Raw genomic sequence first — 26647 nt, 5'->3', positions numbered from 1 at the left:
TTTGATTCAGTAAAAAAGTTGAGGCTCCATCCATTGGAAGTTACAGTGCAAACTTCCTAAGCTCCATTGGAATGAAAGAGTTAAGTTACTATCAGAAAATAAACAATTTTCAAATGCATAAATATCCTCTTTTCTGTTACACAGTTCATCAATCCATCAGTTTTAAATAAGTTACAAAAAGTGTCTCTTCTAATATTTGAACAGTACCAAATTTTATGAGCTTTAAAACTGAGAACAGCTAGCAAATTGTCCCATGCATAACATATGTCTATTACAGCTGCTATAAGGTAGTTCTTATTCTGATGGTTTGTTTTCTCTTCTTTTTATAAACAGTTTTACTTACAGTTTGTTGCTGCTCTCCTTTTTTGCCTGGTGTTACTGCTGTATATGTCTTAGTTACGGCATTATCTGCTGCCACAAAAAAAAATACACTTTCTCAGTTGGTTGCTGCTTTGCTGTTTTACTTTCTGTCACTGCTGCATAGGTTTTAACTGCTGCATTCTCTGCCGCAACATCACCTGGCTCATTTTCCACATTACCATGCTCAGCAATTCTGATAAGTTATCTGCTATCTCACCCCATGAAACAGCTGGACTATCCCCTGGATCATTCTGCTCAATTATTTTTAACAGAACATCATCTTCAGGCCCTCCTGACACCAGTTATATTATCTGCAGCACTTCAACAGGCTTACTTACCTTTTTCTCTATGGAGACAGCTAAATGCTGCTCATTTGTAAAATCCACCACATGAGAATCTGTGTCTGCATTTAGAAACTCCACATTTAACAAATGTTTCGCCAAATTGTCATTTTCCACTTCCAAACTCTCCATAGCTCTTCTTTCCTCCTTTATGCTGCTGCTTGCATTAGGCCTCTTTCTGGCTGCTGTAGGAACTGTCTGGCACCATCTAATAGCTCCAAAGAGATAAGGAATTTCCCCAATACCCTGACCAAATTTCCTCTAGTAATATAAACATCACCTTGGGTCTCCCCTGAAAAGAAACCACTAACCTAGTTGAACTAAACCACTCAACAAAAGCTAAATAAATAAAATAAAAAAGATTAGGCAAAAGTACTTATTTTTTACGCGATGTTAAATAATTCAGTGATAGTGAATGAAATATTTGTGTATATGTGACATAACTATTTGATTTTAATAATATGTTTTTATCTTATTCATAACATATTACAATTGTTTCAGGACAAGAAAAAGTTTTTTATTATAATGCTAATAACAAAGAAAGGCTGCCTGGTTTATTCTCAAGTGCTAGACTTATCTGCTTTTTTGGCTGTGATATGTTTTTCAATTTCCTCCATTTATTTAGGCTCTTAATATTTACTCTGTTTCCAGTGGAAGAGGTGTGATGGATTTTATACCCTCAGGCAAACAGTTGTCAGATTAACCCTCACAAATGCCAGATGGTTTTAAGATAACTGCACAATTCAAAAAATGAAAACACAGGGCCTCAAATCCTCCTATGATTATAAATTCTCAGTAGCTTATTTTACAGAGCCATTTTCTGCAGACATTTTGTAATTTCTGCTGTACTCAGTTAAGTAACAATGTGTATCACCACTAGAACTCATCGTGACCTTTATATATGCTCATTTTGCCCATAAATTTCAGATGAGATGGGTTTAATTAGGAGTACATGTAGTGCGGCATCAAAACATCATAAGTTCCTTTGAACAATGAATTACTGTGAGCACTCATTTCTAAAACCTCTGCGTTCCAGCCACTATTATGTTTCTGAATCAAATGAGGATCTACCTTCTTATTTTGGGTCAGCTGTGATAATGAAGATTGAGTCTCTTCTTTTTCATCCAGCAGTCAAGTAAACTTTTTTTGGCCAGCAGTCAAATGAGCTAGATTCTACTACTTTGGCTGTCATCAGTCCAACAAACCACTATGCCAACAATGCATTCTGATCCTACTGTAGTATGGTTAAGACAGCTTGTATCCTTTTTGTTGGCGGTATCATCTTAAGGGTAAGAAAGTCGGGTTAGACATACATTTACAGAGGAAAATAAACACACACGAAGGCAATCAATCTGGTTAAAAACGGAAGAGGGGAACAACCCTCGCTTCCTCCTATATTATAAAGCACATGGTCATGTGACCTCTCTTGACCTCTCCACACCAACGACATCAGTGTAAGAGCACACATGCGATCATTCACTCTCTTTTATTATTATCAGCCAACACCCTCACTTGCTCTTAAGCTATATACAAATACATTTTAAGAACATATTTTTGGATAACTTTCCTTTCACATTCCAAATTTGTAATACATGAACTTTTCAATCCTTGACTTTGTAGCAGGTTTAGTAAAGACATCTGCAACCATGTCCATTGTCAGGCAATATTCAATGCTTATTTTGTCGTCATTAAGTGCTGACCTGACAAAATGATAGTTAATGTCAACATGTTTGCATCTCTGTCGGCTTACTGGATTCTTCGACAAAGCGATTGCTCCTTGATTGTCCTCAGATATTGTTACTGGCGCATACTTGCACTCTCCATCCATTCCACTCAACAGCTGCACAAGGTACAAACCCTCCTGTGTTGTTGCTGCTAATGCCATGTACTCTGCCTCACATGTAGATAAACCACCGTTTGTTGTTTCTTTGGTTTCCATGAAATAATAGGCCCGTCTCTATTGAGGCTAAAGCAATAACCTGTTGTACTGCGTCTATCGTTTTGATCTGTTGCCCAATCTGCATCACTGTATGCTACAAGCTGAAGTTTCCCTTCACTTTTCTTGTAACACAGCTCTCTGTCCAATGTACCTTTTAAGTATCTTAACACGTTTCGTTAGTGTTAAATGATATTCTCTCGGGTGTGACAAATATTGTGAAAGCTTACTTACAATCTACCTAACATCAGGTCTCATGCTTGTCATAACATATCTCAAACTATGCACTTGCTCACAATATTTTCTTGGATCTGTAGAGTCACTGTCACATTCAAAGTTTGTTTTTTGTTCGGAAGGGGTACTTCTTACTTTACAATTAGACATACCAAATTTCTCAAGAATTTTCGTGATGTACCTCTTTTGGTTCATCTTTACTTCACCACTATTATGGGCAAAATCAATGCCTAGAAAATGTTTCAGCTTTCCCAGATTTTCATTTTAAATTTAGCTTTGAGCATTTCTTTTACATTGTTTAATGATTTATTGTCACTAGCTGCTATAATGAGATCATCAACCCATATAATTAGAACTGTTTTCTCATTTTCAGCTTGCCCAGTGTATACACAATGGTATGCAGGGTTTTGGATAAAACTATTTTCACAAAGATAATCATGCAGCATTTTGTTCCAGTTACCCCCTGATTGTTTCAATCTGTATAATGACTTATTCAGTTTACAAACCAATTTTTCATCACAGCAAGAGGTTTTCCCATTCGATTCTCGGCTGGAGCACCTTCTGTGTGGAGTCTGCATGTCCTCCCCCCAGTTGAGTAGCATTCAAAAGACATGTGTAGAATGGGTGTGCATTCGCTGAAGGTTGGGCATTGAGCTGGCGCCATAAAAATCTACTGCCAATCATTAGCGGACCGGAGTTCTGCTGTGGCGACCCTTAACCAGGAAAAACCAAAAGAACAACAACATTTGATTTCTTTTCAAAACCTTCAGGTTGCTCCATATACACTTCACAGTCAAAAGGAGCATGTAAATAAGCTGTTTGTACATCCATCTGGTGCAATTCTAACTCGTACTGAGCTGCCATCTGCATTAGGCTTCGTACAGATGTCATACTCCCAGTTGGTGCAAATGTTTCATTATAATCTATACCAGTGACTTGACTGTAGCCTTTAGCTATATATCTAGCTTTGTAAGTCTCAGTATTATCTGCATTGTCTTTTATCGTGAAAACCCACCTACCCCCCACTGCATTTTTATCTTCCGACATTGTGGTGAGTGTGAATGTGTTGTTTTCCTTTAAAGACTTAAGTTCCTCCTTCATAGCTTTGACCCACTTTTCCGAGTTAGATAAAGTCATGGCTTCTTTAAAGCTCTGCGGTGTGTTGCATATCAGTCTGAACAATAGTCAGCATTAACTGCCACATAATTGTCGTTTTCAACTTTACTCTCATAGTCCAAGTATGCAGGTGGTTTTCTCTCTCTTTTAGAGTAGTGTGTATCCTGCCTTTCCTCGTCTAGCTTTATTTTTGTGTCTTGACTGTCAACTTTTGATTATGACTTAACATGCACACTTCTTCTGGTATCTTTATCTATCACTTCTGGGTCTGTCTGAATCTGGCATTCAGCTACATTCTTAGTAAAGAACTTGACTAACCTGTGTCTAAGGACCCTTCCTGTGTCAGGATAATAGACCAGATATGATGGATTGTTTTTATCATATCCGACAAAGATCCCCTTATCACATCTTGGGTCTAACTTCTTTTTATCTTGTCTGTATGCATAGCACACTGATCCAAATTCTGTCATCCTTGAAAGATCAGGTTTCTTTCCTGTTAGCATAAAGAATGGGGTCTACCCCACACGTCTGTTATAACATCTGTTGCGAATAAAAGCAGCAGTCATTACTGCATATGTCCACAGCTCTTTAGGTAAGTCATTCTCAATCAACATACACCTTGCCATTTCGAACAGTGTTCTCCAATTTCTCTCTGCCATCCCATTCTGATGGGGTGAGTAAGGTGCGGACGTTTTGTGTCTTATAACATTTTTACTCAATAGTGACTGAAAGTCTTTCGACATGAGCTCAGTGCCATTATCTGATCTGATACACTTTACCTTCCCATAAGGAGCTGAATCTGCAATAAACTTTTCAGTCGCTCTGACTGTATTACTCTTGGCTTTCAGAAAGTAGACAAATATTACACCCGAGTAGTCATCAGTAAATGCTAAAGTGCACTTAAAGCCATCTTTTGCTACTGGCTCAATTGGGCCTGCTAAATCAGTATGGACTAGTTTGAACATAACTTTTGCTCTTGCATCTGGTTCTCTGTTTCTGCTCTGGACAAATTTCCCTTGCATGCAGGTTTCACAATCTAGGTTATGTCTTTCAACTTTACCTTTAATTTTCATTCCTTTAACCACTTTTTCTAATTTTGGCACATCTTTAAAATCACAGTGACCAAGCATTTTATGCCATGCTTGAATGTCATAACAGCTCTGAGATGCACCATAATGTATCTCACTATCATTTTCTTCATCATATGTGTCTAAATAATAGAGTCTGTCATACTCAATTATGTCAATCCTGGTGCCGTTTTTGTATGTGTCTAAATAATAGAGTCTATCACACTCAATTATGTCAAACCTGATGCCGTTTTTATATGTGTCTAAATAATAGAGTCTAGCACACTCAATTATGTCAAACCTGGTGCTGTTTTTGTAGATGAGTTGGTCCTGGCCTTGTTGAAAGTTGATTGAGACCCCTTTGGACGTTGCTGCCTTAACAAAAAAATGCTTTGTGGATACGTCGGGATATACAGCACCCGAGTCATCATCACCTTTACTTTGCACCCTGCTGTGTCTAGCAGACATACCTCTGCATTACCTCTCTTTTGTGCAGCCACACAGGTTCTCGTTCCATCAGTTAATTCCATAATGTGTTTCTCCGGTTGGAAAGTTGCATCAAAGCATTTAAACTTTTTCAGATTGTTAATTATGTGTGACGTGGTGACAGAGTCCACCATTAATCCCTTCTGTTTTAATTCATGAATTTGATGATCATTTATTCTGAAGACAAATGTGTGATCATCCGCATCAGTTGCTTGTTTCACATTGTCTTTCTTCTTTCATCTACAGTTACTGTCCCTGTGGATAGAGTTTTTACACAAACTACAGCACTGTCTCTGGACTTTATATTATCTTCGGCATTCTCATGCCTTATGTCCCTTTTGGCCACAGCCATAGCATATAATCTCTGTTTTTACTCTTTCCCCATGGCCACTTACTGTCATCACATTATCATTACTTATGTTGGCATTACATTTCTCGGTATGTTCATTGCTTCTCAACCTTGTTTTGAACTCATCAAAGCTCAACTTATCATCATCTTGTGTAATGTGTACTGCAAATGGTTTAAAAGTTTCAGGCAACTCTTTCAGAATCGCAATTAGTAATCCATCACTGAGCTTCTCCCCAGCATTTCTAAGTGCCGTAATGGCCATCTCAGCCCTAATAATATAGTCTGTGACACTTTCACTGATGGCCTTTTGGAGGCTTGTTAATTCGGTGTATAGGCTAATTACCCGTGGCTTCCCTTTCCCGGCATAATGGTCTCTCAGGATCTGAAGCGCTTCTCGACCATCATCTGCAGCCTCTCTCATGACGAGGGACAAACTTTTGTCATCTAAGAACTGTATTAGTTCTGCATATGCCTCTTCATTTTTCTCAGCATCGTTGTCACCTTCCTCCTCATTCTCATCGTCTTCTGCATCCTGCTGCACATTTCACAAAATGGTGTCTTTCAGCCCTAGCAAATGCAGGTGCCCCAGAAACATTGTCTCCCATAACTCGTAATTCTTCTCATCTCCGTTGAAACATAGTCTATGCCATCAGCTTCCTACTTCCCTTCTGGGCCCATAACCTGTTGGCGGTATCATCTTAAGGGTTAGAAAGCCGGGTTAGACATATATTTACAGAGAAAAATAAACACACGTGAAGGCAATCAATCTGTTTAAAAATGGAAGAGGGGAACAATCCTCACGTCCTCCTTTATTATAAAGCACATGGTCATGTGACCTCTATTGACCTCTCCACACCAACGACATCAGTGTAAGAGCACACATGCGATCATTCACTCTCTTTTATTATCAGCCAGCACTTTTCTTTAAAGCTGGGCTTGCAGCCTAACACACACTACATTTTATAACAAACTACACAGATTAAATAATGGTAGTTAGAAGAGATACATTAAAAACTAAAGATGCAATACATAAAACACTCATTCTTACAAATAAGAATAATAATAACAGCAACAATAATAACATAATTTTGCTGAGACAAAAGAATGCATCAAGTGTTAGGCATGCTGCAATTTTGATATTGCTTTTTCCCCATTATATTTTATGAGGAACAAAACTTTGCATGTTATTAGCAGTAGACATATTCTGTTTCTCACAAGGATGTATTTTTTAGCTGCATACAATTCTTTATTGATGGTTTTAAAAGGAAACAAAACTGGATGCAATTTGGTCTTTGAACAAACTAGGGCAAGCGAAAGTAGCAAAGGTAATTGAGTAGAGATGGGTTTCTTCAGAGCAACTTTAGTGAACAGATGTGCCTTTTAAAACTCCTAAGAGGGAGCTAATTGTTTTACAAATTAAGTATGTTATGCTTTAATTCTTCCTGCCAGTATCACAATACAATGTAATCGGATATAGCGGAGAAATGTAACCTGAGCAAAAGCTTTTATAGCTTACAGACAGTTACTTAAGTATAATTCTTTACAACAAATAAGAGATCCTGTCACCCATTATAGCAAAAGCTATGCATTCAAATAACCTAGGAGAGATAAACCTCACAGACTGTGCATGCATATTTATAAACGGGAAAATGAACACATATATCTTAATTTAATGAAACAAACTACATTTGCAGTAAATTCATTTATTTTTACTTACCATGATTTGGTTTATGTTAAAATCTATTTTGCATTCTAAAAATATAAAGCCCAGACTAATAGATCATGAAATATAAACTATTATTTCCACATCATAATGCTGGTGGTGTAATTTATATCTAATCTGCAATAGCCAGGAATACGTTTATGAAGCTAAAGTATTTAATGGCCAGATTCAGAAATGAACATTATTTCTACTTTTTTTTTTTAAAAGTTAGGTAATGGCTGCATCTTTAAATAGTATTTTGCCTTCAGACCAGACAGAAGTTGTGGAGTAGATTCCCTTACCTTAAAACATCAGTCGAATAATTTATGTAATGTTGTAATGGTTATATCATATATAGCAATATATGCGAAGTATAATGTTTGTAAATGTGAACTTGTTAATGCAGTTTGATTACTTTTATATAAGTATAAATTTGCCTATGTCACAAGTGATAATTCAATAAATGTATTAAAAAAAGACCTCTAATTAATTAAACATGTTTAACCATTATGAAGACAGGAATATTTCTCCAGCCACTCTTCTTTGTCAAAGGTATGATACTGCAGTCCTGTGACAGACATTTGAACCAACTTTCCGTGAAAGCCGTATTTGTTGAAAACAGCACAACCAGCATCATTTTCAAACCCGTTAAAAAACAAAAAAACGGAGCAGGCAAATGGATGCCTTACTGAACCTAATGTTGTTTATTATGACAATACATTAGCTCTTTTGTTTAAACACTGTTAAACTTCATCAGACAACTTTTACAAGTACCGAATACATTTAAATATTTTAAAAAGCCCTGCAAATCATTACAGAATTGGAAATGACATCTAAATATAAAAATATCCCCTTCTAAATAACCAAATAATTACCACAATAAATGCAAATATACAATAAAGAAAACACATAACCTATGGACATACCAACCTACTTCAACTGTCAATATATAAATAATAGCTTATCAAATAATAATAATAATAGTAATGATGATGATATAATCATACTTAAAATATATGTAATTACAAATACTTTTAAATATAACATGCCTTTCTATTCAATGCTTTTAGTTTTAAAATACTATTGATGGAACTGTACTCGTTAATAACAGGCCATATATAGGGTTCCTATCAGCATCTCGAATGTTGACAATATCGAATATGATATTGTTGACGTGAGAATGCCGAAAGTGCAGAATATCGAACAGGTAAATGGAAATCTATGGTTCTCTGCCACTTGTTCAATAATTAAAATCCTAAATGGATGTTCCTGATTATTTGCCACATCCTTTGCTAATGCGTTAGTTAATTTACCTTTCTTAATTTCATATAGATGTTCCTAAAGTCTTTCTTTTAGAGTTCTCTCCATTTTACATACGTAATAACAGGGGCATTCCATACATAGAGCTAAGTATACCACACTCTTACTCATACAGTTGAATGATCCTTTAATATAATAATGAATGTCTCTAATCTGAAATTGTTCACCCACATATATATATTTACAGAACTTGCACATTGCACATTTTTTCATCCTTCTATGTTTCCTAGCACTAATATGGCCTCCACTTCTTATTTTCAGTAGATTTTTTTATGTTAGAACCTCTTCTTGCTATCATCATTGGTTTATCAGTCAACACATCCCTCAAATAACTATCTTCCTCAATCACCAACCAATTCTTATTAAGGATAGATTTAATTTTATAATAATCAGTGGAATAAGAAGTGATAAACCCCATAAGGACCTCCCCATTACCCATTATATGCTATCATCTTTGATCACATTAATATGTTTGTTATTTAAAATTGGTACAATATGTTCTCTCTGTCTCTTATTTCTAACTTCTAAATATAATTCATTAAATAAAGTGAATGGGTACACCCTAGACATAAACATTTCTCTTAATTTATTGCACTCTTCTTCAAAATTAGCATCCAAAGTAACCATTCTGGCTGCTCGGACCAGCTGGGCTTTTATTACTATTTTTATGACGTATAGGATGTGAACTCTGATACTGTAGAAATTAATTTGAATAAGTGGCCTTTCTATGTATACTGGATATCAGCCTTCTATTACTGACATCCTTTCTTAGATTAACATCCAAATAGTTGATGTCATTTATCCCCACACTATAAGTAAATGTCAAAAATTGTGTGGTGGTATTGAGATAATATAAATAATTCATAAACTGTTGCAATCTCTCATTGATACCTGTCCATAATACAAAAATATCATCCAGGTAACATAGACGCAATCCAATATGTTTGAGAAATTCTTAATTAGCTAACACAAACCTTCTTTCCCAACAAACCATAAACAAATTCGCAAAAAAACTGCTCCAAAAGGAGATAACATCTCCACCTCTACTTTTTGTAAATAGTAATTCCCTTCAAAAAATAAAAAATTATTGCACAGAACTATTTCAAAAAGATCCACATAAAGATTGATTTCCTCCTGGAACACTCCTCATACATGTAATTACTTGCTAATTTCTAATATACCCTGCTCCTGTGGAATTACGGAGACAAGATCATTAACGTCTATAGTCAGAAAAATAAATTAATCCATATATTCTATGTCATTTAATAACTATAAAAATTGCCATGAGTCCTGACAGATTTGTTTTTCCTTTTCAACATACTTTTGCAATTTCTTATCTAAATATTTGGCACAAGCATATGTTACCGAATGCCTGCCATCAACTATTGGTCTTCATAGGGGATCCTGTATACTCTTATGAATTTTTGGTGCCCCAAACATTACTGGTATTGTTGGTGATATCATCATAGGATAACTAAATACTTCTAAATCAATCCTTCTCTCCAAAAACATATCCTGCAATAAATTAGCAATTTTCTTAAAAGCCACAAACACTTCATTTTTTGTTACAGGTTTGTAAGAATCCATAGATAATATACTTATTACTCAATTATTATAATCATACTGATCCATGATAACTAAGCCCCCCCCCCCTTTATCCAGTTTCATTACCCTAATATTTTGCTTGGCTAAATATGTTAATATCATACTTTTATTTTCGATTAAATTATATTTAAACTGTACTTATTTTTTAATTTTCAAACCCATACTTTTCTGTTGGGAACAAGCCCCCACACCTATAATGCAAGGAGATTTACCTTCTGTACCCACTCATACCCAGTATGATCTACTTTAAGACCACTGTACCTCATGTTAAGATGAAAACCTAAATACATCTGCATCATTCAGATAAAATGTGCTTTGGCTAAATGAGGTTTGGAACAAACCAGCATGTTTAGAGACACCTCCAGTGTTGACAGCCATGTCAGAATGATAAATGGAGTTAAAGTTTGGAAATGGGGAGAAAGGGATATTGGGACTGGGATGGTAATGGAAGGAACATAGCTAGTATGGTAGGGACAGAAGGGTTAAATTAGACGGGAAGAGGGCTGGGGAGAAAATGAGGTAGGTGTGAGAAGGGGCTTTAGTGGTTTTATGTGATTGCAGCTGGGTAGGGGGTCAGATTTTTGTGTAAACTTGCTCCCCTACCCTTCCTCTCTAAGGAACATTGAGAATCGTGTGGTTAATTTTGTGTGTTCGTTGCTTAGGTAGAGAAGAAGGGCAGGCGTGTCCCTCTTCTCTTCCTCCTCTGGTATTGGGTGTTTGATTCAATGAGTTGGGGGATGGAAGTGAGTGGTGGGATGCTACTTTGATAAGTAACAGTAAGGAAATGGTGGTGAAGAGGTTGCTTATTTGGACAGGGTGAGTGGGGATAGACTATAGGGTGTGTGGGGATACACTACCTAGTAAATGGTTATATATATATTTTCATGCTGTGATTAATAAATTAAAATATCATTCAATAAAATCATGTTTATGGAAGTTTAATAAAGGTTGTCAAATGTCATTTAGTGTGGTGTATTTATTAAAGGGGACTGGGACAAATGCAGTGTTTGAGCACATGGACCTTTTTGCTTTTATGAGGATTGTGTGTAATTGTTGCTGGAAATTTAAAAAAATAAGGTGATCAGACGCACAAAAACAACTTGAGATTTCTAAATCACAAATGACAAGAAAAAATGAAGAATAACACAACTGTACAAGTTGCAACATTCTACGTGATGTGATTTATACTATTGAATTCTAGGAGGAAGTGATGGGCTGATTTGAGCATTGCAGAAAGGAATGAGAGTGGAGTGAGTAGGTAACACACATGTAAGAGAAGGAGGAAACTGAAATTTTGCAGGGAAGAAAGATGATATTAGAGAAGATGTGAATAAAGATCAGAAGTGGAAGCTAACAGGTCCAGTTTAATTCCCTGTGGCAACAGTACAGATTGAGCTTGTTCCATAAATGGCACTGAGGCAGTTCATTCATTACATATTTTCCCTAAGTGGAGATTTCATTATTTAATGCATCCAGAGGAATGCAGAAAAATCACTCACATTTCAGTGAATATGGCAAGCAGATATAGATGGCTGCAGGAAGCCAAAGCTTAGTAAAGTGAGTGAGAAGGCTGCTGTTAGTGGTTTTTTTTGTTTGTTTTTGTTTTGATCATGCCAAACCAAATGAAATTCTTGTGTGTAAAGGAAGGAGGTTTGTCTTTGCAAATTCACGGCTGTACTGTGCGGATGTGCCTGTGTACAGTTTGAAAAAGGACAGGGATGGGAAGGGTTACAAAATGAGGTCAAAGGTTTTCTGACTTTGATTAGAAATGAAGGGCCAAGCCCCTCTCATAGGGTCAAAGGAGCTTGCAAGAGTAGCTGAAATGCCACAGGATGAACAGGGGAATCTCCTCATGTTTACTTAAAAATGATGGGCAACATAAACATATTATTATGAGGAGATACAATAAAATCCTGACAATCAGGAATGGTATGTTTGCTGATGCAAAAGCTAGGACAAGTAGACATCCTGGAAACATAACAAGAGGTTAATTTGAAAGCAGAAAATAGTGCAAAGTAGTTGAGAGAAGAGATAGGATCTTAGAAATTAAAAAAACTATATAGAACTTTTTTTTATTCTTTGTTGGCTGTATTAATTCCACTAGACTACTGGCTTTTTTCAGGGAAGACCCATTGTGGTATGTATACTAGTAGAGGAAATTTAGACAAGGTAAAAGGGAACGTCCCCTACTGTTTTTGATAAGTACTATGGGATCTTTTACATCCTCTTACACTACCACCAACTCAGGCAGATTGACCTTCAGTTTAACATCTCATCTGAAGAATGGCATGCCCAGGATTGCAGCAATCCCCCTTCCCCAAACCACATCCTTTACCGCAGTGTAAGCAATCCATCTACCTGGTGTGGGAATAGAACCCACAACCTTTTGCAACAAAGGTGAGTGTGCTACTTGTTGAGTCACTGACACAAGGAGTACTGAGTAGCTAACCCAGATGTTCCTCAATAAAAGAATGCTGGGTGTAAATGATATGACCTATGTGGTTTGCCTCAAAGCCCTGTAATCAGTCTCTGACAGAATACTGAGCATGATCTGTGCCTAACCTACAAGGCATTCTCCGATCCAGCCCTGATGGATCTGATACACATTCACAAAACAAACAGCACTAGAATTACCCAGTCTAAGGATATAAACATTGTCTGTGACACACAAAACATGTTGGAGAGACAGAGATGTGTCTCTGAGATTAATTACCCCTTTTCTGGAACAGACTTCCCATTCATGTGAAACAGAGCTCTTCTCTAAGCCTATTCCAATGCAATTTGGACCAATGGATGGGAATTGCAATTTATGTCCGGGTTATCATCTGTGGCCCTTATGGACAGGGACAGTCTGTAGATGCCTTAAGGCATATGCATATACCAAAACCATTCTTACCCATGGGCACTGATAATTTGGAAAACTGGGGCACGGATGACTAGGCTAAAACAGATCTAGAGACTTTAGCCTAGTAACGTCCTATGTACTATGGGTAAGGGGCAGAAAAAGTGAGGAACAGAAACAAAATATCCACATGGAGATAAGTATGTAGATAAAGAATATGAACCTCCAGGCATCATCTGTTCAGAAGTTGTGTTAGAAAAAGGTAGAAATCAGAGACTGACCAGGAAGATCCTATCACTGGCACACAACACCCCTTCTCTAAGAAGCTGGTATACACAGAGTAAGCCTGCATGTCACAAGGCTCACAGCATGGCTGCCAAGTGTGTCATGGGTTGGGAGGGTGGCCTAATGTTTAAGGTGTTTGCCTTACAAACACAAGATACAGGGTTTGACTCTCACAGGGGATAACTGGCTAGGCTTAAAATGGCTTGCAAGAGCAGTTAGCCAAGTACTAACCTATGAACCTATGAACCTATATGCAAGCTTGCCTGAAGTTACATAGTGTTAAGCAATGTACATGACAAACACAATTATGGAAAGTGCAAATGGATTACACCTAATCCATAGATAAAAATGTACACAACCAGAAATAGTGTTGTTCTCACTATGATACCATGAGATTAGTATAACTGGGGCTTTTAAATTCTTTCCTTCCCAGCTGCTCCAAATTGGATTTAAAATAGTAGAATAAATTCAGCATGAACTATGGCTGAGCTACATGTTAAATTGATAGCTCAGTTATGGCTTCTGCCCTATAAGTGCTGATACTTTAGCTCACAGCACATAAAATACAGTTTCAATGAAATTACGGGTAGCACTGTCTGTGACACAGAACTAAAGCTACAAGGATACCAGCTACAATATTTTTCCAGAAATACATGGATAATGGTACAAATGAGCTCCTAAAACTGTTGTATGAAGTGAAAGTTTCTTATCTCTGCAATGAAACAACCGTAATTTACAGGCATGTTTCAAAAAAAATGTTGTGTAGAATTAAGTAATGGCCGTTCATGAGAAGTAAGAGCAGGGAGTGCAAGTTGCTATGGTTGGCCATTTTTAGTGTAAATACTTTGGATGTTTGCCACCCAAGCCATGTTCAATTATAGAAGTAACACAGGATATATGACAGGTCTAATTTCTATTTATCTATCTATTTATCTATCTATCTATATAGAAAGAGAGAGAGAGAGAGATTTATATATACTAGTGTGGAAGAATACATACCAAATTCAAGGCTGTGGTACCACAAAATGTAGGAGGCTAGCACATGTGTATATGTGTGCGTGTGTGGAAACATAAGGCCCTAGGTGCAGCCTTTCTCCATTACATTCAAGAACAGCCCTGTTAACTCTGGTCTTTGAATTGTATAGGATGCAGTCTTGCTCTTCTGCCTTTAATAGATTATATTATGATACAGGATCATTAAAGTGATATATTCATGAAAATAAAGGTAAAGGGATTATGTGCAGACAGATGTACTTCAAAACTTCAGAGTACACAAATTTCAAAGAGCTAGCCATTGATACTGAAAGACTGAAAGCCAAAACACTGAAAAACAAAACACTTATGTTTTTTACAGAGTAGCAAGCCATGCTGCACTCCTCATGTGGGGGGGGGGGGGCTGTGCCCCCACAAACCTTGCTAACTATACACACCAGCTCCAAGATCACTCTACAATGGGGAAAGGGCAAATACCCTAATTCCCACTGTGCACAATTTTGTATGGTCTTAATACCAGCAGAAGTGATCAAATGAATTCCGGTCACTTCTGCCAGTATTAAACAAATCTAAGATTGTGAATGTTTGATTATATGGAATGTCTTACCTTACAAACATATATTGTTTGTTGAGTTTTGAACCTGTATTTTCATACACTTGTTTTGTTATAATACTCCCCCTTGTTTATTTATTTATTTTTTTTAGAAACTGAGAAGCACATATAGGAACACATTTATCAAATCATACTTAAATACATAAATTCTTGCATGAAACAATACAAGAACATCACTAAGCTGCAAAAGCCCTTATAATAGACCCCCCCAAAAAAACAAGTCATTACTTAACAGTCCTGCTAAAGGAATATCACCAGCCTGCAAATTCAGATATATGGAAGGGGAAAAAATCTTGTTTCCTTGAAAGTTATGTTACTTCTAGTACAATAACACAAAAAAAAATTATTGCGTGCAAGTCTCTAAGAAGAAATAATATCTGTCATACAGGCTTCTCTGAATCTGGTATAAGTTACGTGTTCAGCCACAATATGTTGAAATGACACCAGCTGTATATTTGCAGACAAGGACTAAGCATGGTTACATAATTCCATGTGTTCAGCATTTTAACATCAAGTAGCAAAAAAGAATGTATCCACCAGATATCATAATGGATTTAGTTGTGCACTTATAACTGATATTCTCTGTCAAAGGGTTACCTTCACTACTGATTTTCTAGGTCTGAGCTGCTGGGGCAATCATCTAAGGGAAAGAAGAGGGAGTGATATGCATACTTCTGGATACTGCAAACTGACTTGGGATTCTGTATCATGCACTCAAATAAATATACATTTCCTGTTTGAGTATTAATTATATGCAATAAAAGAGTGGAAGGAGACAGCGAGACAGAGAGAGCGAGGACAAGACACTCAGGGCTCATTAGTAAATGTCAGTAAAGTATGCAGTGCTCCATTTTCATATGCAGTTCACTGAGTTTCATCTTGCATTTATAGTGAAGTGAAGGACTTGAAATGCTGAAGACTGAAAATGCCTATTAATTTCAGAGTCAGGTACAGGTCAGGTAGTTATTTTGCACAAATCCTCCCACTCTGAGGAGTTAAATATGGTGATAAATGAAGGATGTCCAGTATGTCAAAAAGAGAGACAGAGGGAGATCTGAGAAGAAGGCACAGGTGCCTTTTATTTAGCTTTGCAAAAAGCGCTTAGCTGGCAGAAGGTGTGTTGGCATTTTTATAAAGTACTGCCACACATACTCTATCCCTGGCCTGAAGGGATGACATCTACAAACGTGTGACATAAGTGGAGCTGTTGACTTCTACTCAATTTACAATTATTTTGCCTTTAGAAATGTCAGTGATACATGCGCTATACCAGACTACAAAATGGTCTCATAATGACTGACTTGCTTATTGAGATAACTTGATGGCAGAATCTTTCTAAAACATGTGCTGAAAACCTCAAACAGAAAGTCAGATCACAAAATTTTTAAATATTTATTTAAAAAAATCAGTGGAAGTAGAGGAAGTGCCATAGTTTGATTCCTGCTATTTACTTCATTTTCATCTGTGACAGTGATCACACTCACATCTCTGAAGTCTATTACCAAACATTCCTATCTCTAGCCATCATTGATGGCATATTGGGATAAAGCCCTGACTACAGCTGATGTGACCCAAGTTTGAGTAGTAGTGTGGGGAAATTGTTGGAGCTACCATGAATGATAGAAATGTTCATCATATGGTGGTGGAGGGTGGACCTGATTGCATTTTGTAGCAGTCCTTTTGAAGCAAGAAGCAGATTCATGACCTGGAGCCATGCTTGTAGTGCACCAAACCTTGGATTAGTGTAAGCCTTCATCGAGCAAGCACATGGGAGCAGCACATGTGGAGGGGGAGGGGTTGTGGCTCCAGTGGTGATATGGATTACACTACACCCATGCGTGTTTGTGTGTGTGTGTTGGGGGTATTACCTGTACTCACTGGCAGAATAGTGGCATGGTCACTATCTACTTTTATGGCTACCTAATTGATATATTACCCCACGATGCCCCCACACTGGCCCAGTAATCAAGGAGCCTCAATCCTTACCACTGGCAACAATGGAGAATGTACACACTGGAAGGATGATAAGTACACAGACAGTAAAGTGCAATTTCCATTAAGAGCACACAGAGACCACAGTCAGTCTGGGGATGGTTTCTCCCTCTTTCTCCAGATCCCCAATAAGACTCCGCACTGGCACAGCTATAGGGTTGAGATCTCAGGTGAATGGCCAAACCAAAACTTCTAGCACCCTCTCTGTCCAACCAGTGCTTTATGTTCCTGCCCAAGTAGCTGATTCACACACACTTTGAGATTTGATTTATATGCAAGCACACACACACACACACACACACACACACACACACACACACACACACACACACACACACACACACACACACACACACACACACACAGACGCACACATGGGAAAGGCTAGCATGGGTTTATTAGCTATGCCCCCTTCTGCCCAGACTATAAGGTAGTTTCCACCACCACCAGCCACTATGTATCAGCTACTTTAAGGCCCTTAACAAAGGGTGCCCAAGCCTACTATGTAATGTTACTATTAATCCAAATGATAGTTTTGACCAAGCACCAGGCTATTAAGAGTGGCCTGTACAGTGTTACCAAATAGATATACAAGTACTCTCAGAGCTTAAATATCTCTAAACAGACCAGCTACGATTGAAAGGCTTAAATATATTTAATAATAAATAATAAAAGAAAGGGACAATACTAAATATCCATTCACAGTGCCTTTGTAGTTCAAAGCCACAGGAAAATATTTAAAACAACATTGCAGGACAGTCTGAAATAAAGGAAGAAAACATCTAAACTAATCTTTACTATATTGCTTACTGAATCTAAAATAAATTATTGTACCCTAGTAATTTATTTACAGAAAGGCAAATGCAGAAGTGGCGATGAGTGGATGTTTCCAAGACAAAGACAAAATACAAAATGCCCAGTCTCTCTCTGGGAGACTTCTTAAATTAATATCAAATATTACTACTGGGTTAGTTTGGATGACATCACTTTTTGTCACCTGACTTCAGTTCCCAAGCTAACCCCCCCCCCTTTGTCAGAAACTAACAGAATTTTAGCATCACCCTGTGAAAAATACATATCTCTCAGATCTTTGCAGATCCTGGAATTAATAAAATACTTCTACATCTCAAACCTAGTAATTACTTCTTTTTCAAGACATTATTAAAATCTTCTAGCTCTAGACATCGTGTCTGCTGCTACACTGAAACTGAGAGATAACATTTTTTGTTTATGGCTCAGCTATAAAGTAACTTAACCTCAAATATTCTTAAGTTTTGCAAGCTAATCTCCTGTTAAAATACATACATCTAAACAATTACACTAGTGTATAAAAATATCTCTGTCTATACAGTAGGACATACAGTTCCCCTTTAGTGGTAACACAAGCAATTGCATCCTGCTGATATTCACAAATGACACATAACCATTTACAAACTTCCAGATAGCTGGGCTGGCAATATCTCCTTCTGTTACATTTCTATGTTAATATTATTAATATTCACAAATGACATGTAATTATTTACAAAATTCCAGCTAGCTGGGCTGGCAATATTTCCCTTTGTCACATACCCCCTAAGACATCTTTGAAAAAGAAGCCCAAGTAAGACTGGGGAGGCTTGATTTTAAGTAAGTGAGGGGACAAAGAGCAGAAGAAAAAAATCCTACCCCTAAGAAATAATTCAATACTCATTACATGTTTTATCAGTTATACCTGTTAATTCACCTTCTTTAATATGGAAAAAGAAAACAAACAATGGAATGTATTCTTGTCCATCTCCATTTATTACTGATCTTGAGAGTTACTGATATAGCAAGCTCATATTTAAATGGTGCACTAATTCCCTTGGCAGAATACTTAATCGTTGTGTTTGCTTACATGTCTATCTTCTTTTTATATTTAGGAGGTTAATGAACTGACTGAAATGCCTATTATCAGACACAATAATCAGTTCAAGATGTATTCACTAACCAAAAGAAGAGTATATGATGTAACTAACCTGATGGTGGCAGGAACCAGCTTTCACTTGGTGGCCAGTGTTATTTCATTCTTGCAGAAGCAGCAGTCATTATGAGCCAGAAATGTTGCTTGGAACAAACTGATAAAAAAAAAACAGCAAAAGGGAAGGCGTTGCCAGTGCTGGGGTACCCATAGTGAAGGCCAGTGCAAGGAAATGAACAACAAGACTGTTAAGAAAAACTGAAATGTCAAAGGCATCCAGAGTGTACATAAAATCTGAGATCCTGAAAACATAAGGACAGTTACATAGATAAAGTAATTTGTAGGCAGCAGGGCTGGAAACAGCTTAGCAATGTCTGCATTGCAAGACCAGTTAGCTTTTGTTAGGATGATTTATCGACGTTCTCTACTTGTGTGACATCTTCTGTCAGTGTGGCCGAACAGGTAGTATACTGGGATTGCTGATAAGAGGGACATTAGTAGATTGCAGGTTCTATCCCAAACTAGGGGCCAAATTCCAAAAGAGTTGCGCTCAGTGTAAGTCTGCCCTTATTTCAAAAGATCTGATGTTAGTGTAAGTGACTTAGTTTAAGGCTTATCTCTAAACAGATATACAAACCAGGTTCCAAAATAACTGCTCTCAGTGTAATTGGTCAGTTACACTGAGATCAAGCCCTTTGGAATCAGGGGCCAGATGATATTATTAATTCTTCAGTATTGACACTGTAGTGCTGCATGACTGCTATGTCCAATACACCTGGTGGCAGTTCAGAAGGGAGTAAATAAGTGGCATGGCACTTTATAAAAAGAACAGGGCTTTTGTTAGTCAATTTACTTACGTATGTAACACACATTACTTTATTCCTGAAAAAAAGAGAACACAAAAATGGGAAAACAGTAGATCATTAAATACATGTTCTTCTCATTTCATTTTCTGTAAATATTGTTGAATTCTTCTTACTTTTTCTGCATTTCCAGTTTCTTATTATACAACATATTGAGTCTATATTATATATTCAAATCTTCAAAATTTCGAACCTCATATGTTCGACAACATATGAGTGAAACTCGAATCTTCAAATATATATTAAAAACGTAAAAAAAATAAAACACTTACCTTAACACTCTGACCAGGGGGGCAAGCAATCCTGCACCCCCACACCCCCCCCTACTTAAATATACCAACTCCAAGACCGCACTTCAGTGGAGAAAAGAGAAATATTCCCATTCTACCCATACAGATCCATTCCCTTTCACCTTCAGACTTTTCAAAGATCGATCATATGGTGTCGACCATATGACATTCAAACTTTGAAATGGTCGATAATTTAATAGGGACCCCAACATATTCACATATTTCCCTTTTATGCATGAAACACAAGGTAGCACTTTCTTGTGACACATTTTACACATTTCACTCAATACATTATTTCAATCATAATCAAATAAAATATTATTCATTATAACTTTATCGAGACATTATTCTTACTCAGTTTGCTTCTTTTTAGAAAAAAATAACTAGTCAATGAAGTGCAAAATGAAACTGCATAAAAAGCTGTTTCTTGTAAAGTATTACATCCTCTTACATGTGTATTCTCTCAGTTTCTTTGCTCTATTTAATATCACGTTCCTTGGCAATTTTTTTAAGTGCCAGTCTCTTTGCAAAATCTCATATCTATTTCTCCATAATTAAGTTTTGTCTTCTCAGTAGTTTTTCCTTTTTTTTCTTTCCTTTATTGATATATCTGCTCTCTACTTCATAAAATTGTTTTACCACATATCCATATAGTCAGTTTCCTAACTTTCTGTTATCTGGCAGTATCAGTTCAATATATTTCATCTTTGTATTACTTTCTGTAAATATTGTGGCATTTATTTCTCTACACTTCCCTTTCTGTTGTTTAATATTTTCTTTTCATTTACTTTTTTGCAATAGTTCTCTCAACTTTTTTCTTTTTCTCCTGCCCATACGTTCACTCAAAGTCTCATAATACATGTAACAGAAACCCCACCAATACACAAGCAGATGTGTATAATGTGGTATAGCTGAGTTATAGCGTGTTCTAATTGTAAATCTCCTCTTTCTTGCAATACAAAACGCCTCTTTTAATCGGGTTCATTCAAAACACTCACAAGTATCAGAACATGTACTCATTAATCTTCGTTGGTACATCTATGGTAAAGGATATTTGTCTGAAAGATATGTTACTTCATCTAAAACACAATGTTAAAATCATATACAGCTTTTTTACTGACATATTTGTTTTTCCATATACTACTTCTTCCCTTTTTCATATTAATTCCCAATGGCTATATTGCATTTCTATTTTTCCAACATCATACCCAATGTTTAAAATATGCCCGAATTCCTTTGTCTGCCTTTAATATGGGTGCCTTTCAAAATTATGAAGAAAATAATTGTAAACCACAGAAGAACAAACCTGAACTTACAAATTAGGGTGGGATATGTAAGCACAAGCCTATGGCACCATGAACTATTCCTCTTACTGTGAGATATGCCAGTCTTGTATTTATTACACACAGGTGGCAAGTTTGTGGAGCCACAGATCTTCAAGTCAGTTGCGGCACAGGGCAAACCTACACTTACAACAATGCTATAAATGGGGGCTTTTAGAATTCATTGTTATTTTTGGAACTGCACTTTATTTACAAAGTACCATGACTGGTAACACCATGTCTTAGATCTCATACAGGGAACCCATTAAGTCTACCGTCATGTCCATATCATGTACTCTTTTTAATGTGTAGTGATGAAACCTAACTTTCTTGTCATTTATGATTATTAGTTTTCTCTGAACATTCTTCAGTCTTGTGTATCAAAGTTATTATTATGTATGTCTACACAATGTAGTATTGTTGTTATTCTTTCATAATTAGCTCTCATCATATACCTTTGAAGTTAATTATGTTAACCATACTGTCTATGCATACTACAGCTAACAAAGTACATAGCAGACAGCCTTTCATAATTCCTTTTTGCTTTGTTTTATTCCCTGTGTGTTTATCATGTCATTAAAATATGATACCTTTCATACTTTTTTTTTTCTTAACCATGATCTAAACTCTTAACTATCACAATCTTGAAAAGCATAACTTTGTGTCCATGATACCAAAGGCCTGAAGGCCACAGTGTCTAAAAATCTTGAATACCAATCTAAAATCAGGAAATAGTGCTAACATGGTTCTTGCATGGGTGTGGAACCCGGAGGAGTTCAATACTGCAATCTTAATTTTGTTTTTTTGATATTATAGTCTCAGGATTACGATTTTTAAGATTGTGGTCTTCAAGATTGTGATAATAAACCAATCTATATCCTTTACTTGGCTTATTAACTTCTATTAACTTCTCTAACAATTTACCATCGATATTATCAGTTGCCTTAGCAAAATCCAAAGTCATAAATACTGCATCATCCCATCTATCTTTGCTTTCTATTACTTCCTTAATTGTTATCAGTTCCTTTCTTACATATTTCCCTTTTGCAGTTTTGAGTTTGTGTTATACTTCCTCATGGGGTACATTATTCTTCTCTTGTGAATTATTTCAGAAATATTTTGGAATCAGAGGACTTATGTTTTCTCTTTATTGCTTTTGTTAATTTATCATTTTAATTGTTGTGCTTTGTATCCTGCTTTAATATACAGCTCAGATTTTTTCCAACTATCTATAGTTTCTTTATATATTCTCGAATCATCATTTTTCCAAAGTGTGTATAGCTATATATATATATATATATATATATATATATATATATATATATATATATATATATATATATATATATATATATATATATATATATATATATATATATCTACTTTGGAAAATGCTGATTCATATAGATCTATATCTGTATGGATATATATGTATGTATATATATATATATATATATATATATATATATATATATATATATATATATATATATCATGGCACTATCTCTTCAAGATCTTGCCAGAACTGTAACATGTATTAGTCATATGTCTGAAAAAAAATTCTGTCTTATTTGATTCCACTTTGATTATCATGTGGTCAGAAAACAATTGCAGTTAGTGAAATTCAATTAGTTTCCTGCAACTATCCTACCATACTTTTTCCAATATAGGCTCATTCTTGCTTTCCCATGTATGCGTGTGTTTCCCATATTTGCACAATCTAGCAGGCCAGCATCTAACAGTACTGCTTTAGTACTTGAATGCCATTGTATTTTAATTAGTCATGTTACAATTAAACTGACTTACGGCGGTAGCGCTGTTACTTCACAGCAAGAGGTTCTCCCGTTCGATTCTCGGCTGGGCTTGGGAGTACCTTCTGTGTGGAGTCTGCATGTCCCACCCGCGTTTGGGTAGCATTCGAAAGACATGCGTGTGTAAATGGGCATGCCTTCCTTGAAGGTTGGGCATTGACCTGGCACCTCAGCGTTTCATAAAAGTCTACTGACGATCATTAGCAGACCGGAGTTCCGCTGTGGTGACCCCTTACCGGGAAAAGCCGAAAACAAATAACAACAATTAAACTGACTTGCCTACAGCAGTATACTATGTGTCATGTGATAAGACTTGCAGGCATCAAAACAAGTTGCTCTGTCTTTCTCATTTATATATGCATAATATTGCACAGTTTCATTTCTTCATATCCTGTCTGAATTCCCATACATATAGCTCCATGTGGTGTCACTTGTTTGATTCTATAATTTCCATTTTAGTTTCTTTGCCATATCCAACACAGTTAAACACTGTTCTGTCTGAAACATCATATCGCCTTGCCCTTGCTTCATTATTCACTGATATTTACACAGATATCATACAACTTGAATGTTTATTACACCCACTTTTTTTCTGTTTACACCCCTCTAACATTTTTAATCTTATTTTTCATGGCTTTAAACTATTGGCATTTAAAGATATGACAGTCCAAGTTGTATTAGTTTCAGTTAAGATTTTTTTAACTTGTCCTCTCTGTTTTAGCATGTTTTCATTTATTTGCTCTCAATGCTATAAATGCATTTTGAGAGTTTCTTTCTTCTTCATCTTTTATTGTTCAAGTACTGTCAAGTGTCAGTGTCTCAAAGGCTAACATACATACCTTTAATGCTGCAAAATCAGAAGACTGTGGGTTCAGTTTCTACACATGCCACTGGGACTTTTAGAGTTGCTAGCCTTAGTTTCAATGTCTAGGTCTAGAAGTTACGCATTAATAAAGAACACAGTTTGCTATTTGTTTCCTTATTCTTAGCTTTGACCAGCAAGTGTCTCAGGTAGTAAGAAAAGCCATTTATGTTGCTCAACTTATAAGCAAGAACATGGAATATGGGTGCAATGAGGTCATCATACCACTTTATTTGGCAAACATTAGATCCATCATAGAGTATAATGCCCCCTTTGGTATGTACCTGACCAGACACATGCAGCAACTGTAATGTTCACTAAGCTTCCTCACATAAAGAATACAGGGAGTAAACACAATATCCTTTGATAATAGCCTCAAAGCCCTGTCTCTTTACTCGGTATCATACAGTCTTCTGAGAGGTGGTCTTTACTTGGTATACAAGGCATCCCTGTGCCCGGTTTTAAAGAACCTTCTGCACATCCACAACACAAACAGCATCAGAGCTGCTTGATTACAAGTCCTAAATTTTGCCTGTGACATAAATAGGACATGTTGGAGAGACAGATATGTTTCTCAGAAAATTCCCATTCTATGGAAGAGGCTCCCCATCCATCTAAAGCAGAGTTCCTCATTATTCCTATTTAAGCTCAAATTGGACCAGTGGATATGTAATCAGAAATTCACCCCTGGTCTGGTTTCTATGTTTCTGGTGGAGAGAGGCAATCAGAAAATCATCACCTATATAAATCAAATTTGTGGGTCACATTTGGGTTGCATGGCTAGGCTTATAAGGGCTCTAGTGGTTATTACACCCATACGCACCAGTGAAACTATGAACCTTTCCCCCACTACATGTTTTCCAGTTTCACAATAATGGAGTCAAAAACAAACACAGTCAAAAGAAAGGGTCAATGAAGCTTGATATAAGAAGGAAGTCAGGACAGTAATTCATTACTAAGAGGTGTAATTAACTAATAGTACTATGCAAAGCTAAGGTGAAGGCCTCCAGTAACTTAGTATTTTATATATAAATTATATCAATTAACAATATCACAGCACATTAGAACAGGAAACCGGCAGCCACTGTAACTGTAGGAGTAGAACATGCATCAGTAACATATCACTGCAGTTTGGTTTGCTTGCATCTATTTATCTATCTATCTATCTATTTATGTATTTATTTATTTATTTATTTATTTATTTATTTATTTATATAAGTATGTATGTGTGTATGTATTTTGCCCTAATGGCAAATAGTATTCTGGAAATATTCAGTATGATCTAAATAAATTCAGATTTTCAGAATATTGCTTTTAAGTGCAGTATAGCCTGCAGTCACAGATGTTCAAATACTGCTTCTGAACCCACATATTTGTTGAGAATGTGTGTTACTAGTGTTCATTTCAGACAAAAGATTCAGGTTTTAAATCCATCCATACCTATCAGCCTCTTCCCTGGCTGCAAAAACATTACAACCAATCACGGCAGCATTATCTGAATGTTTGAAGACTCAATTACTCATTTAAGGTTTTGAAACAGAATCCAAATTAATAAAAGCAAATGATCTCTCTCACTATCTTCATGCAACACAGTGTCTGTATCTAATACCCTTACTTTGCACATTATAATATCTGCTATTTTTATTTATGTAAAAGTTCCCATCTTATCTATGACCATGGAACTGTTGAATGTGGAAATTCATCTGAAACCAAAGTAATTTTAATGACTTTAAACACATTGCTGAAATGTTCAATCACTGCCAGTAAAGTGCAATGATAATCAATAAGGAGTCCTAATCATCAATTTAATCGTAATCATCAAAGAGGTTCTATTCAGCAATGGAACCCTAATCATCAAAGGGGTCCTAATCATCAAAGGGGTCATAATCATCAAAGGGTTCCTAATTATCAATGAAGTCCTAATCATCAAAGGTGTCCTAATCATCAATGGAGCCCTAATAATCAAAGGGGTCCTAATCATCAAAGGGGTCATAATCATCAAAGGGTTCCTAATTATCAATGAAGTCCTAATCATCAAAGGTGTCCTAATCATCAATGGAGCCCTAATCATCAAAGGGGTCCTAATCATCAAAGGGGTCATAATCATCAAAGGGTTCCTAATTATCAATTAAGTCCTAATCATCAAAGGTGTCCTAATCATCAATGGAGTCCTAATCATCAAACAGGCCCTGTTGATTAGATCTTTATAATACACTTCAAATGAGCCCTCCTCATTAGATCTTTCCACCAAAGCAATTATAAGACTCACCCTAATGCACATACATGCCACATACCTTTACTGTTCATAGTACTTTAATA

This window comes from Protopterus annectens, chromosome 1.part0 (assembly GCF_019279795.1).
Source record: "Protopterus annectens isolate FY-2018-M chromosome 1.part0, PAN1.0, whole genome shotgun sequence".
NCBI lineage: Eukaryota > Metazoa > Chordata > Ceratodontiformes > Protopteridae > Protopterus > Protopterus annectens.
This window is presented reverse-complemented; position numbering follows the sequence as displayed.